The sequence below is a fragment of the Schistocerca piceifrons genome, chromosome X, assembly GCF_021461385.2.
Source record: "Schistocerca piceifrons isolate TAMUIC-IGC-003096 chromosome X, iqSchPice1.1, whole genome shotgun sequence".
NCBI classification, from domain to species: Eukaryota; Metazoa; Arthropoda; class Insecta; order Orthoptera; family Acrididae; genus Schistocerca; species Schistocerca piceifrons.
In genome coordinates, this window is record NC_060149.1 from 768,582,315 (window position 1) to 768,598,207 (window position 15,893).

Below are 15,893 nucleotides of genomic sequence, written 5' to 3' on the forward strand. Positions count from 1 at the left end.
AGGCATTTCTGACCAAGAGAAGTCTACTAATATCAAATACCGGTCTTAATTTGAGGAAGAAATTTCTGAGGATGTACGTCTGGAGTACAGCATTGTATGGTAGTGTAACATGGACTGTGGGAAAACCGGAACAGAAGAGAATCGAAGCATTTGAGATGTGGTGCTATAGACGAATGTTGAAAATTAGGTGCACTGATAAGGTAAGGAGTGAGGAGGTTCTACGCAGAATCGGAGAGGAAAGGAATATGTGGAAAACATAATGAGAAGAGAAAGGATGATAGGACATCTGCTAAGACATGAGGGAATGACTTCCATGGTACTAGAGGGAGCTGTAGAGGGCAAAACCTGTAGAGGAAGACAGAGATTGGAATACGTCAAGCAAATAATTGAGGACGTAGGTTGCAAGTGCTACTCTGAGATGAAGAGGTTAGCACAGGAAAGGAACTCGTGGCGGGCCGCATCAAACCAGTCAGTAGACTGATGAAAAAAAAAAAAAAAAAAAAGGAAGAAGAAGAAGAAGACCCGCCAGGGTAGCGGAGAGCGCTAACGCGCTGCTTCCTGGACTCAGGTAGGCGCGCTGGCCCCGGATCGAAACGACGAGAGCCGGTGTGCCGGCCAGCCTGGATGTGGTTTTTAGGCGGTTTTCCACATCCTGCTAGGTGAATACCGGGCTGGTCCCCACGTTCCTCCTCAGTTTCACAGCTCGCAGACATCTGAACACATTCACACTGTTTCAAGGATTCCACTAGACACAGACAGTTGGGGTACACTAATTCCATCCTGGGGGGTACAGAGTGGCGGCAGGAAGGGCATCTGGCCACCTCTTAAACTTAACATGCCAAATCCGATTAACCATGGCCGACCCTGCGTAACCGCAGAACAAGGTGCAAGCCATAGATAGAATCATCTCAGCAACAAATCCATCAGGATTGTTTCAGCCCTTCCAAATCTGCCAAAGTCGACTGCTGGTGATGTGACAGAAGAGGAAACGTGAAGGAACAACTACAGCTAAACCATGACCATGCAGATCTCATCTAGTGCGCCGAGCATTGCGGAACGTGGTTGTAAACATAACATTAATTCAGCAGAAGGAATCAATCATGAGTTCCAAATTGCCACCAAAAGTCCAGCTAGCACAATGATTGGGCCTAGGGAGTTAAAAAGAATGGTGTACGATGGTCGAGCAGCTCCACATTTCTGTAGTCAGTATTAAGCGGTGATTGAGGTGGTCAAAAGAGTGAGGCCACTTGACAGTGGATGACTGAATAACGAGTGATTTGGGCAATCCGATGGAATGGTTTACGTTTGGCCAGCGCCTGGTGCACGTCACAGTGCCAACAGTGAAGCGCACCGGAGGTGATGTTATGGTGTGGGCGTGTTCGTCATAATTAGAGTGTGTCCCCCTTATTGTGCTTAAGAAAACGCTCAATGTGGAAGGATGTGAAGCATTGTGTATTGCGTTCAATAGAAGAACAGTTTGGAGATGATGATTGATGGTATCAGCATGACAATGCACTCGCTTATAAGGCAGAATCTATGAGGCATTGGTCTGTGGGCAGTAATATTTCTGAATTGACCTGACTTGCCCAGTGACCCAATATAACACCTTTGGTTGGAGGGGACCAGACAGCGAGGTCATCGGTCCCATCGGATTAGGTAAGGATGGGGAAGAAAGTCGGCCGTGCCGTTTCAAAGGAACCATTCCGGTGTTTGCCTGAAGCGGTTTACGGAAATTACGGAAAACTTAAATCAGGATGGCCGCACGAACGCGAGTCCTCCCGAATGCGAGTCCCGTGTGCTAACCACTGCGCCACCCGCCACCTCACTCGGTGTAACACCTTTGGGACAAGTTAGATCGTGGACTCCGTTCCATTCTCAATGGAGAGAAGTCTTCCGAAGTAAGAGTGATTTCAGGTGTGCCGCAGGGGAGTGTCGTAGGACCGTTGCTATTCACAATATGTATAAATGACCTTGTGGATAACATCGGAAGTTCACTGAGGCTTTTTGCGGATGATGCTGTAGTATATCGAGAGGTTGTAACAATGAAAAACTGTACTGAAATGCGGGAGGATCTGCAGCGAATTGACGTATGGTGCAGGGAATGGCAACTGAATCTCAATGTAGACAAGTGTAATGTGCTGCGAATACATACAACGAAAGATCCTTTATCATTTAGCTACAATATAGCAGGTCAGCAACTAGAAGTAGTTAATTCCGTAAATTATCTGGGAGTAGGCATTTGGAGTGATTTAAAATGGAATGACCACATAAAATTAATCGTCGGTATAGCAGTTGCCAGACTGAGATTCATTGGAAGAATCCTAAGAAAATGCAATCCGAAAACAAAGGAAGTAGGTTACAGTACACCAGCTCGCCCACTGCTTGAATACTGCTCACCAGTGTGGGATTCGTACCAGATAGGGTTGATAGAAGAGAGAAAGATGATCCAACGGAGAACAGCGCGCTTCGATACAGGATCATTTAGTAATCGCGAAAGCGTTACGGAGATGATAGATAAACTCCAGTGGAAGACTCTGGAAGAGAAACGCTCAGTAGCTCGGTACGGGATTTTGTTAAAATTTCGAGAACATACCTCCACCGATGAGTAAAGCAGTATATTGCTCCCTCCTACGTATATCCCGCGAAGAGACCATGAGGATAAAATCAGAGAGATTAGAGCCCACACATAGGCATACCGACAATCTTTTTTTCCACGGACAATACGAGACTGGAATAGAAGGGAGAAACAATAGAGGTACTCAAAGTACCCTCCGCCACACACCGTCAGGTGGCTTGCGGGGTATGGATGTAGATGTAGATGTAGATACTAGTGTCCAACATCACTACTGGTGTGTTATTGCTCGGACGTAGGAATAGACAGCCATAAAACAGTAAATAATGGAGAATCTTAACCAAAATACACTCCTGGAAATTGAAATAAGAACACCGTGAATTCATTGTCCCAGGAAGGGGAAACTTTATTGACACATCCTGGGGTCAGATACATCACATGATCACACAGACAGAACCACAGGCACATAGACACAGGCAACAGAGCATGCACAATGTCGGCACTAGTACAGTGTATATCCACCTTTCGCAGCAATGCAGGCTGCTATTCTCCCATGGAGACGATCGTAGAGATGCTGGATGTAGTCCTGTGGAACGGCTTGCCATGCCATTTCCACCTGGCGCCTCAGTTGGACCAGCGTTCGTGCTGGACGTGCAGACCGCGTGAGACGACGCTTCATCCAGTCCCAAACATGCTCAATGGGGGACAGATCCGGAGATCTTGCTGGCCAGGGTAGTTGACTTACACCTTCTAGAGCACGTTGGGTGGCACGGGATACATGCGGACGTGCATTGTCCTGTTGGAACAGCAAGTTCCCTTGCCGGTTTAGGAATGGTAGAACGATGGGTTCGATGACGGTTTGGATGTACCGTGCACTATTCAGTGTCCCCTCGACGATCACCAGTGGTGTACGGCCAGTGTAGGAGATCGCTCCCCACACCATGATGCCGGGTGTTGGCCCTGTGTGCCTCGGTCGTATGCAGTCCTGATTGTGGCGCTCACCTGCACGGCGCCAGACACGCATACGACCATCATTGGCACCAAGGCAGAAGCGACTCTCATCGCTGAAGACGACACGTCTCCATTCGTCCCTCCATTCACGCCTGTCGCGACACCACTGGAGGCGGGCTGCACGATGTTGGGGCGTGAGCGGAAGACGGCCTAACGGTGTGCGGGACCGTAGCCCAGCTTCATGCAGACGGTTGCGAATGGTCCTCGCCGATACCCCAGGAGCAACAGTGTCCCTAATTTGCTGGGAAGTGGCGGTGCGGTCCCCTACGGCACTGCGTAGGATCCTACGGTCTTGGCGTGCATCCGTGCGTCGCTGCGGTCCGGTCCCAGGTCGACGGGCACGTGCACCTTCCGCCGACCACTGGCGACAACATCGATGTACTGTGGAGACCTCACGCCCCACGTGTTGAGCAATTCGGCGGTACGTCCACCCGGCCTCCCGCATGCCCACTATACGCCCTCGCTCAAAGTCCGTCAACTGCACATACGGTTCACGTCCACGCTGTCGCGGCATGCTACCAGTGTTAAAGACTGCGATGGAGCTCCGTATGCCACGGCAAACTGGCTGACACTGACGGCGGCGGCGCACAAATGCTGCGCAGCTAGCGCCATTCGACGGCCAACACCGCGGTTCCTAGTGTGTCCGCTGTGCCGTGCGTGTGATCATTGCTTGTACAGCCCTCTCGCAGTGTCCGGAGCAAGTATGGTGGGTCTGACACACCGGTGTCAATGTGTTCTTTTTTCCATTTCCAGGAGTGTACATTTATTCTTTAAGAAATTTAACTTCTAAGGAGGATGTGGCCTATGAGTGGGTCATTACGTCTATACACTGTATTATGGATGCAGTGTCCATGTCACTAATAACCGTTCAATAATATGCTTGGAATATACAGACTGTACTGAGTCCACTGTAGCTTGTTGGCACTCTGTAGCACACACGATAAGCTCCGTAGTGACCACTGGATACACACTCGCCACTCAGCTCTGAGGACGGAATGAAATACTATACTCGCAGCAGCGGTGGCTTACTGAAGCTTCCTCGAATGCGTTGCCATAGGCCGCGTCATTGTTGATCACTCCGAGAAGCAGCTACTTCCTTCCTAGTCATGTGGACTGTGGTGCCACCAGTTAGTCTTGCGCCTCAGTATATCGATTACATTGCGGTATCGGCCGCCATCTGGTCGGCCGCACTTTAAAATAAGCGCACCGCCAGTCACGCGCCGTGTTTCCTACAATCGTCACCGCGGCATGAGGACACTGCCACGAACGCTTAAGCCGTCGGCACACGGACCGTGCATCCGAACGTTGAGCGTTGAGCGTGCCGGGTTTCTGACGTCATAGTGTGGAATAGCACGTTTGGCAGTCTTTCCGAACGTGCAGAGCAATATCTGGCATGTCAGATATTCTGAGCGTGCGTCTGAGCGTTGACCAGTGAGATGGCACTACGCCACCTGCGTCACACGCACGCCATCTCCCTTCAGCACAGCCATTGCCATATTGGCATTCATCTCAAGCCTATATTTATATATGCCGTTTCTGAGCACCGGCAAATCATTCGAAAACCTGTTGTTAACTGTGTGATTCGTTGCAATAAAATAATAAGAAACGTCATATGCATAGCAAAAGAATTATTGTAACTTGCGTATTATGAGAGTATGCCATTTGAAGGCAACGACTCACTGAGGATCCACCAAAAACGCATTGTTCTTGGTACAGTTTGTAATAATTAAATTTCAATTAGTAACATAGCTACGATTAAAGCTTTTAGCGTGTAGTAAGGCGCTAGGATTGGCTGTTTCCATTGTGTCATTGGATTAGCGAAATGAGTAGCGTTACTTGTTGTCAAGATGATGCGTGATATGGTAGTGGTTCGCGTGCCCCCTTGTCGAATTTTTTTTCCTAATATCCGAGTTTTTAATAGGTTCTGATGTTTTATTATTAGTTTAATATAACTATATACTATAATATTTCATGTTATGTGAAACGTCCCCTTTTGAAAAATTATACATGACTGTGCTTAAACTGTCACACAATATTTTTAGCGCAACGCAATCTGACTTTCAATAATCACTACAAAAGAATGGCCCTGACTAACATTAACCTATACCTTTCACAAATCACTTACCTCACAAAAATGTTCGTTACTCGAACTACTACAATATAGCGAGCGCCACTACTGCCAGCTAAATAAAAGATTCTAACTACTGAAGGCACTAACTACTGATAGGCATAGTTAGCAAATGAAAGATTTTGATAGAGAACAAATGATGTATTTACCTTAATAGTCATAATATATATAGCAGTTCATGACATCCAGTCTTACAAATTTCAAAACTCCGCCATCTCTGTCCCCACATCCACCACTGCTGGCGGCTCACCTCCAACTGCGCAAGCTACGCGCTGTTAACAGCCAATAGCCCAACACTACAATAGCCAACAACAATGCAAACCAGCCACAGACTGCACACAGCACCGCCAGTGATTTTCATACAGAGCGCTACGTGGCGTTACCAATATAAAAACCTAAACAGCCTACTTACATATGTAAATATAAATTCACTCTTTTTTTTAGGACTGAGTTTTTTCGATTTCGATTGGTTAATCTGCAGGACGGGTTGCGCTACTTGTATAAAGATATTTTGCTCCATTTTCTTTTATGTTTCATAATTCACATTTTGCAAAGATTCCGCTACTGGGTAGGAACAGTGATCAAGTAAGAATGACCTTCGGGTTTTACGAAAATGTGGGAATGTTGAAATAATGTTTATCTTATGTGGAGAACTATTGCAAATTTGTATCGCACTGTTTGTAACGGAACTTTTATAAGCCTATGTCCTTATTGACTGGATATGGTATTTTCCTTTCCGTCATAAAACATGTACATGGCTTTTTTTTGTGTATATTACATACAGAACAACGTGACTAGCATATGGACAATGGTGGAAATGTGCGTTTTAATAGAGCTAACGTGGGAATTTTTCGCGCGCCCATTTAGTAAACAGTGTGGTTTACGAACTAGAAACATCAAACATCCCGCAACTGCCACTGGAGTGCGTTGTGATCGCGTATACACGTTGGGTCCCACGTACCTTATGCACAAGTTGCATCCTTCCTGAGCGTTCAGCAGCACGTTGAATCCAGCACGCTCAACGTTGACGTTTGACAGCACGGTCCGTGTGCCGACGACTTTACGCCGCTGCCAATGATATGTAAGCATACCCTATACGGAGCTACAACGGCGGGTCTACTTAAGTTCGAACATCGATGCACAAAGCCCCATTTTATGTGTTTGCCATTTGATAACAATTACAGATTTTCATAGCGCTCTGGGCTCGTCATCTACGGTATAGTCATAGTATTGAAGACTGACTGAATTGTACACCTAGGCATCTGTACATATTTCAACATTCAAATCTACTGTTGACGCTGCAACAACAGCAAACAAATTTATGTATTACTTTTGCTATTTGATATTAGATGTAGAATAAGTTAATATCAGAATTCTCTGTTCACGAACTGTTGTGACTATGCAAGACAGCCAAGTCACAACGACAGGAAGCCGAAAGGCACGCGTTAAGCTCACGCAGATTGGCGTGAGGTCTGGAACAGGACAATGTCTTTAGAATTGCAATAAAGTACGAAAATCTTGTAATACTTAACTTTAATCCACATTTGTAGAACATCTCTCTTGATGATACATGCTTCATATAATAAATATAAATTGAATACGGCGCCTTGCTAGGTCGTAGCAATTGACTTAGCTGAAGGCTATGCTAACTATCTTCTCGGCAAATGAGAGAGTCTTCGTCAGTGTAGCATCGCTAGCAAAGTCGGCTGTACAACTGGGGCGAGTGCTAGTAAGTCTCTCTAGACCTTCCGTGTGGTGGCGCTCGGTCTGCGATCACTGACAATGGCGACACGCGGGTCCGACGTATACTAATGGACCGCGGCCGATTTAAAGGCTACCACCTAGCAAGTGTGGTGTCTGGCGGTGACACCACACGAACCACATCTGTTCCTCGCCCCTGTATCAACTAAAGACCCCACAAAGCTTGCAAAGGAAGTTACAACATACACTATAGTCTCACTCCCCCCCTCCCCCCCCCCCCCCCCAGTGTCATCGTATAGTTCCGGATGGCTGGAGGAAAGCCTGAATGCAGATGTCTCAGATGGGACAGGCCTGTAACTGTGGTCGATGCCAGATCTCAGTTCACCCTGTGGTATACACCTTGAGCGCGTCTAGGAACACAGGCCGAGAAACTGACCGCAGGCTGCACGCCTGCATTCAGGGATGTTGATGCTGTGGGCAGAACATTGACTACAGCTGCAGGATCCCCTGGGACATCCTGGTGGAGGCAAAGAGCTCAGGCTGTGGGGCTGGTGGCTACACTGGAGATGGCTGCTTCATGTCAGTCTCCATTGGCGCCTCGACAAGGGGCGAAGACCGAGCTGGACGAAGAGGTGGAGATGACGACTGCTGCCAATGCTCTCCTGCGGAAGAATCACGAATCCAAGAACGCCACAGCTGGTTCTGATGCCACTGGTGTAGCCCCGTCGGACCCTGAACGACATATGACGATCTGCTTTAAATCTTCTTTCCCGACACCCCGCTCCCAACACTTACCCCTGCCAAACACTCTGAAAAAGTCACTGTCCTGGAGCTGGAACTTTGTAGGGCGTGGCGGAACGTATGGCTTCTGCAGCGGGTGCAGGAGATACTGAAGAGTATGGAGATGTCGACCGTCCAAGAGTTCCGATGGTGACTTTCCCGGTAGAATTTCTTTAGGGTCTGATACCGTGCGTGGGATGTCTCCAGGTTCTCCATATCTGTCTTGAAGATGAGTACAAAACATTCACCTTCGCAGTTTAACTGTGGGTGAAATGGCACCATTCTGATACGCTGTATGTCGTCGTCACAGTAAAACTGTCGAAAGTTGGCCCGACGTAAACTGCTGTCCATTGTTGGAAACATCGACCTATGGTACTCCTTCACTACGCTGTAATAGCAGTTGTGGTGGAATTCAATGGAACTACAAAGGGAAACCTGCAATAAACATCAATCACTATCAACTATTGTATGTCCCACGAAATTCACATGTAACATTGCCATCGTCCCATTCGGTGTGGCCACTCGAAAAATCATTACCATGGAGCGAACTGCTTGTTCTTCACAAACTGTGCAATCGGAGGTCATCCATTCAATTTGGAGGTCCATGGCCGGCCGGAGTGGCCGAGCGGTTCTAGGCGCTTCATTCTGGAACCGCTCGACCGCTACGGTCGCAGGTTCAAATCCTGCCTCGTGCATGGATGTGTGTGATGTCCTTAGGTTAGTTAGGTTTAAGTAGTTCTAAGTACTCAGAGCCATTTGAACCATTTTTGGACGTCCATGTTCAGCCAAACAGAATGGCGCCAAGCTAGCTTCCTTGTGTGTACTACTCCCCAGTTACCCCGTTACAGCAATTTAAACACTTCCTTGTGGAGGGATTCAGGGACCACAGCACATACGTCATCATTCTCAGTATGAAGGACACCCATGTGCAAAGAATGGCGTGCCAGGGGGTGGTGGATTTCTTTTAAGCTGCGAGGTGTCCTATTGTGAACATCCTGTACACCATTAATAGAGCTGGGTCTGAAGCGGATTCCTGTGCAATGTGGAGGTAGTCTACTAGAAACCTGTGAAAGGTGTAAAAATGCTGTGAATCAGTTTGGAAGCATGAATCCTGGGATGAATCAAACACTGGAACAGTATGTACTCGTAACCATGATAACAAGTCAGCAATTGAACACAGAGCCATGGGCTTGTACAACACATCATACTAGCAGTTTGACAACAACAACACAGCCCAACGTTGTATTTTTTCTGCAGTCCACGGTGGAACAGGCTTGGAGATGCTGAACACAGTCGTCAGGAACCAACAAATAGTGGTGACATTTTGTGACTCTATTAACAATGGCGAGCGCCTCTTTCTACAGCTGCCTGTGATTACACCGTGTCTTGTTTCATTTTCAAAGCGAAGGCAGTGGGCCTGTCAGAGAAACCAGCCCTATGGGAAAGCGCCACTCCAATCCCATAGGACGACCCATCAATTGCTAAGACATTTGGGTCGTCTAGATCAAACTGAACTAAACATCGATCATTGAGGAGACCGTGCTTAAGTCAACGAAAAACGTGCTGACCGTCCTCAGCGGCATCTGCTTCACAGAAGACAAAATATCATTTGCAGTATGTTTATCGTTAGACTCTAGTGGTTTTGCATGAGCTAATGTGACTTCTGTCTTTTAACAAATAATAATTAAACTTGCTTACATACACTGTTTTGTTTAGGACATGTAAAAGACACTAGCTGACCAACGTAATTATCGAATTATTTGGCCGTGGTTGCCATCGTGAAAATTTTGAAGTTGTGCAGTTCGCAAGGACGGTGTGTTTTACAGCCGAAGATTATAAATGATTCGTTTATATCATAGTTTTATATAGTTTATTTCTGATTTCTCTGGCTGCGTTTTCAGAATATCTAAAGCGAAAGAATGTAATTAAACTATGTGATCAAAAGTATCCGGACACCTGGCTAAAAATGACTTACAAGTTCATAGCGCCCTCTATCGGTATTGCTGGAATTCAGTACGGTGTTGGTCCACCCTTAGCCTTGATGACAGCTTGTACTCTCGCAGTCATACGTTCAGTCAAGTGATGGAAGGTTTCTTGGGGAATGGCAGCCCATTCTTCACGGAGAGCGAGGCGTCGTCTGGCATTTACCGGCGTAATTTGTGGCTTATGAGCAACCGCTCGACCGTGAAATCAAAGTTTTCTCACCTCCTGTCTAACTGTCATAGTACTTGCAGTGGATCCTGATGTAGTTTGGAATTCCTGTGTGATGGTCTCGATAGATGTCAGCCTGTTACGACGCTCTTCAACTGTCGACGGTTTCTGTCAGTCAACAGACGAGGTCGGCCTGTACGCTTTTGTGCTGTACGTCTCCCTTCACGTTCCCACTTCACTAGCACATCGGAAAAAGTTGACCTACGGACGTTTAGGAGTGTGGAAATCTTGCGTACAGACATATGATTCAAGTGACACCCAGTCACCTGACCACGTTCGAACTCTGTGAGTTCCACGGAGCGCCCCATTCTGCTCTCTCACGATGTCCAATGACTACTGAGGTCGCTGATATGGAGTATATGGCAGTGGGTGGCAGCACAATGCACCTAATATGAAAACGTATGACTAAAGGCTTAGAATAATATTTGTGAAATTTTCGATGATTTTTTTTTTTTTATTTTGTAGGACGGCCTCTTCGAATGTCCATATGTTTGTCATATAAGTGAATATTTCTGTTTCTTGTAAAGTACTTGACAGGCTGCTTTTCCTAGCGGTGTGTAAGATTGACAGGCTTTCTGTTATGTCACTGGCTGTGTATTTTCGCTCTTTCAGGTGTGAACTAAATGAGGAAAGGTTCCTACCAGTAAGATTCAAATGTTCTCTGAATCTTTTTTTGAATTTTTTTCCTGGCTCTCCTGTGCATATTTTCTCACAGCTGTTGCAATTTGACTTAAAAATATCTGAACGAGTAAATTTGTTGATTTATCTAAGGAATATGATAGTTTCAATGTACACAAGAAAGTCAAAGAAATAACAGGGAAATACAGGAAAGGCATTAGTGGAAAACTACTCGATGACTCAGAAAACTTGATGATGGAATTAGAAGTCAAAAAAGACATCGAAAAAAATGTATAGAAAATTTATTTTTTGAGACTACATGTGCTTTTAATTCAAGAACAAATTAAATAGTCATACGGATATACTAGAAGTTCAAACAGCTATTAGTCAGATGAAGGACGGAAAGGCCGTAGGACCAGATAGAGTAGAAGCAGTGTTTTTAAAACTGATGGATGAAAATTATGTAAAATGGTTAACCCAAATTTTCAGTCAAATTTATGTATCTGGAAACATTCTACTGAAGTGGCTAAAATCAAATTTCATTACTCCGCCCAAAAAGCCTAAGGCAAAACAATGTGGAGATTATTATACGACAAGCTTAATGAGCCATATCTTCAAATTACTTTTGAGGGTGATACACAGAAGAATATATAGACTACGTGGGGAACAGATAGCTAATAATCAGTTTGGGTTTTTTAGTGCCGTGGGTACGAGAGAAGTCTTGTTCAGTGCACAGACATTGTTTCAGAGGTATAGAAATGTAAACAAAAATGTATTTGCTTGTGTAATACATTACCAGAAGACTTTTGATAGAGTACAACATGACAGATTGATGGAGATTTTGATAAATACTGGAATGGAGTAGAGAGATCTATGAATAATCAAGAACCTGTAGTGGACTCAAACCGCGGTGTTGCGAATTGATGGAGAACACAATGGAGTAGTCACAATTCTTAGCTGATTAGGACAGGGATGTATATTGTCACCCATACTATTTAATATATACTCAGAAGTCATATTTAGAGAATCCCTGAAACAAGTAGAAGAAGGAATTTTGATCAATGTAATAAGATTAAATAACATTCGATATTCTGATGATACTATTGTATCTGCTGACACTAAGCAAGCGTTACAATTATTAATGGATAGAACTGTAAGTGTTAGCAGTCAGTATGAGCTTGAAATAAACACCACACAGACAAAATTCATGGTTGTATGTAAAGAAAATATTACACGACTAAACTTAGTCATAAATCAAAGAACTATAGAAAGAGTAAAACAATATACATACCTTGGAACCATAATAAATGAAAATTGGGATAACTCGTAAGAAATTATGAGTCGCATCGGGAAAGAGAGTGCTGTCTTCAAAAGCCATAACCTAACTCGAAAAACAAAAATCAGACATTTGCACTGCTATGTCTATTCTGTCATATATGGGGTAGAGACATGGACCTTAACTAAAGACACGGAGAAGAAGCTGGAGCCTTTGAATTGTGGCTTTATAGGGGAATCTTGAGAATACCTTGGACCCCGAGAGTGACAAATGTAAAAGTTTTGAGAAGAATGAACACAACACCTAAATTAATCAAGATAGTGAAATGCCGAAAGTTCCAATATCTAGGACATATCATGCGTAATACAAACAGATATCATTTGCTACAAAAAATTCTTCAAGGGAAAATCAACAGCAAAAGAGGTCCTGGAAGAAGACGAATATCTTGGTTTGACAACCTTAGATGCTGGTTCACTATATCTTCAACGGAACTATTCCGTACTGCTACCAACAAGAGAAGAATAGCCATCATGATCGCCAGCATCCGAACCGGATAGGCACCGAAATGAAGAAATTCTAAGGAATGACAATTTTTGGTCGTATTTTGATGTGTCTTCTTAACCTTGTTTCGATGACGCTTTTTGAAGTGTAAGTTTGATTTTATCTGAAGTTTCACCCCCGTGCCCCACACCCCACCACCCCCACCCCTGTCTGTGTGGTATGACAGTGAACTGCGATTTTCGTCATGAATACTTTTGCTACGATAATGTTGTCTTTTATTTTATTTTCATTGACGTGTAGATTTTTAATATACGTTCTGTCAATCGTGGGATAGTAACCATTGCTTATTTCCTGTTTATTAGTGTTTTAATTAGATTTTTTATTGTACCAGTAATGATTTTTTACTAGTCATATACTTCTTTGTGTCCTTCTGGGTGGCAAGAGCTATTGCGAATTATGCAGGCTATGGTTGTCTTTTTCCGAAAGATATTGAATGCGTTCATTGGTCCATTTTTTGGGAGTGCAAGCCATACAATGTTTATTTTATTTTGTGGTTCGTGCAGGAGACAAACGCTGTACCACAATGTTAAAGAGATTTTGCTACCTTAAATACTCTCTCATATTCTACAACAAAGAGTTCACAACACTAAAGACGAGAACAGTTGTAAACTACTCGTGAAATAACCTTCCTAGTGCCGGAAATTGTGAGTTACTAACTCAATATCAGCTTAATGAGAACATTCCTTGTTTCTTGGAGTGGAAATTGGATTTATGGCTAATGACATAACATTGGACTCCGTCTATCGAACTATGAATAGGAGCTCAATTTCTGGGTACTGATATAATGTGCACGGAGCGATCACACAGCAAAGTTCTTGCACCGGCGTTCCTTGGTCATCATACGTAAACACAATAAAGTGCTTTCCTAATACATCTATCACGTCATTTGTTGAATGACGGTGTGTTGTTGTGGTCTCCAGTTCGAAGACCGGTTTGATGCAGCTCTCCACGCTCCAGCTCCTCACCTCCAAATAACTATTGCAACCTACATCCACTTAAACTGTCTTACTGTATTCATCCCATGGTCTTCCTATACAGTTTTTATCCTCACATTTCCCTCCATTACTAAACTGATGTCTCCTTCATGATCATGGATGGACCCTAAAAAGAGATCTCTTCTTTTATGTAAAGGTTTTTTTTAATTACCGCTACCAGTCTTAAACTTTGTTAACTGTTGTATTACTTATTTATTTAGCGATATGTTTCGAGGGAATAACTCATCTTTAGGCTAAATGGCATTACAAAAACAATTTTACGATAAAGTCATACTGATGTTACATAGTCTTTCTTGCACAGGATAACCACAGTATTTATGAAAAGACTATGTAACATCAGTATGACCTTATTATAAAATTGTTTTTGTAATGCCATTTAGCCTGAAGATGAGGTATTCCCTCGAAACATGTCGCTAAATAAATAAGTAGTACAATAGTTAACAAAGTTTGTGACTGGTAGTGGTAATTTAAAAAATCTTTACATATTTCTTGAGACAGTCACCGTCGAAAAATAGTCAAAATGACCTCAAAAAGCCCTTCTTTTATTCAGGTTTTGCTACAAATTTCTTTTTTCCCCAATTCGATTCAGAGCCTCCTCATTAGCTACTCGCTCAACCCATCTAACCTTCAACATTCTTCTGTAGCAACGTATTTCATAAGCTCCTATTACTTTCTTGTCTGAAATGGTAATCGTCCAAGTTTTACGCCGGCCGCGGTGGCGGAGCGGTTCTAGGCGCTTCAGTCCGGAACCGCGCGACTGCTACGGTCGCAGGTTCGAATCCTGCCTCGGGCATGGATGTGTGTGATGTCCTTAGGTTAGTTAGGTTTAAGTAGTTCTACGTTCTAGGGGACTGATGACCTCAGATGTTAAGTCCCATAGTGCTCAGAGCCATTTGAACCATTTTGAACCAAGTTTTACTTCCGTACAAGGCTACATTCTGGACAAATACCTTCAGAAAAGACTTGCTAAAACTTAAATTTATGTGAGACATTAACAAATTTCTCCTTTTTTAGATATGCTTTTTGTGCTATAATCGGTCTGCATTTTATATACTAATTCGTTTGTCATCAATTACTTTCTGCACAAATAGAAAAAACTCATCAACTCTTTGTCTCATTTTCTAATCTAATTCCTTTTGCATCGCCTGATTTTATTCGATTACATCTCATTATCAGTGTTTTAATTTTGTTGGTGTTCATCTTGTAACCTCTATTCAAGATGCTGTCCATGCCGTTCTACTGCTCTTCAGACTCCCTGCTGTCTCTGACAAAAGTATAATGTCATCGGCAAAAATATTTATTTTTTCTCGCTGAACTTTAATTCCCTCTTCAAATTTATACTTGGTTTTCTTCACTGAGTGGTCAGTGTAGAGGTTGAATATAATCAGGGGTAGACTTCAACCATGTCTCACTCCCTTGTTAATCAATGCTTCCCTTTCATCTCCTTCAGCTCTTATAGTTGCAGTCTGGTTTCTGTACAAGTTGGAAATAACCTTTCGCTCTCTGTATTTTATTTCTGCTATCTTCAGAATTTCAAACAGTGTATTCCAGTCAATAATATAGAAGGCGTTCTCTAAATTTACAAATGCTCTAATCGTTAGTCTGCTTCTCTTCAACCTAACTTCTAAGATAAGTCGCAGGTTCATTATTGCCTCGCATGTTCCTACATTTCTTTGGATCCCAAACTGATCTACCCAGAATTTGGCTTCTACCAGTTTTCCCATTCTTTTTTAGGTTACTGGTCTCAGTAACTTGCAAAGATGATTTATTGAACTGAATTGAATATAGTAATATTCACACCTGTCAGTATCTACCTGCTATGCAATTGGATTTATTACATTCTTAACAAATAATAATAATAATATTTGAATAATTCAAACAACGTTGAAAGGAGATGGCTCTGAGCAGTATGGGACTTAACATCTGAGGTCATCAGTCCCCTGGAACTTACAACTACTTAAACCTAACTGACCTAAGGTCGTCACACACATCCATGCCCGAGGCAGGATTCGAACCTGCGACCGTAGCGGTCGCGCGGTT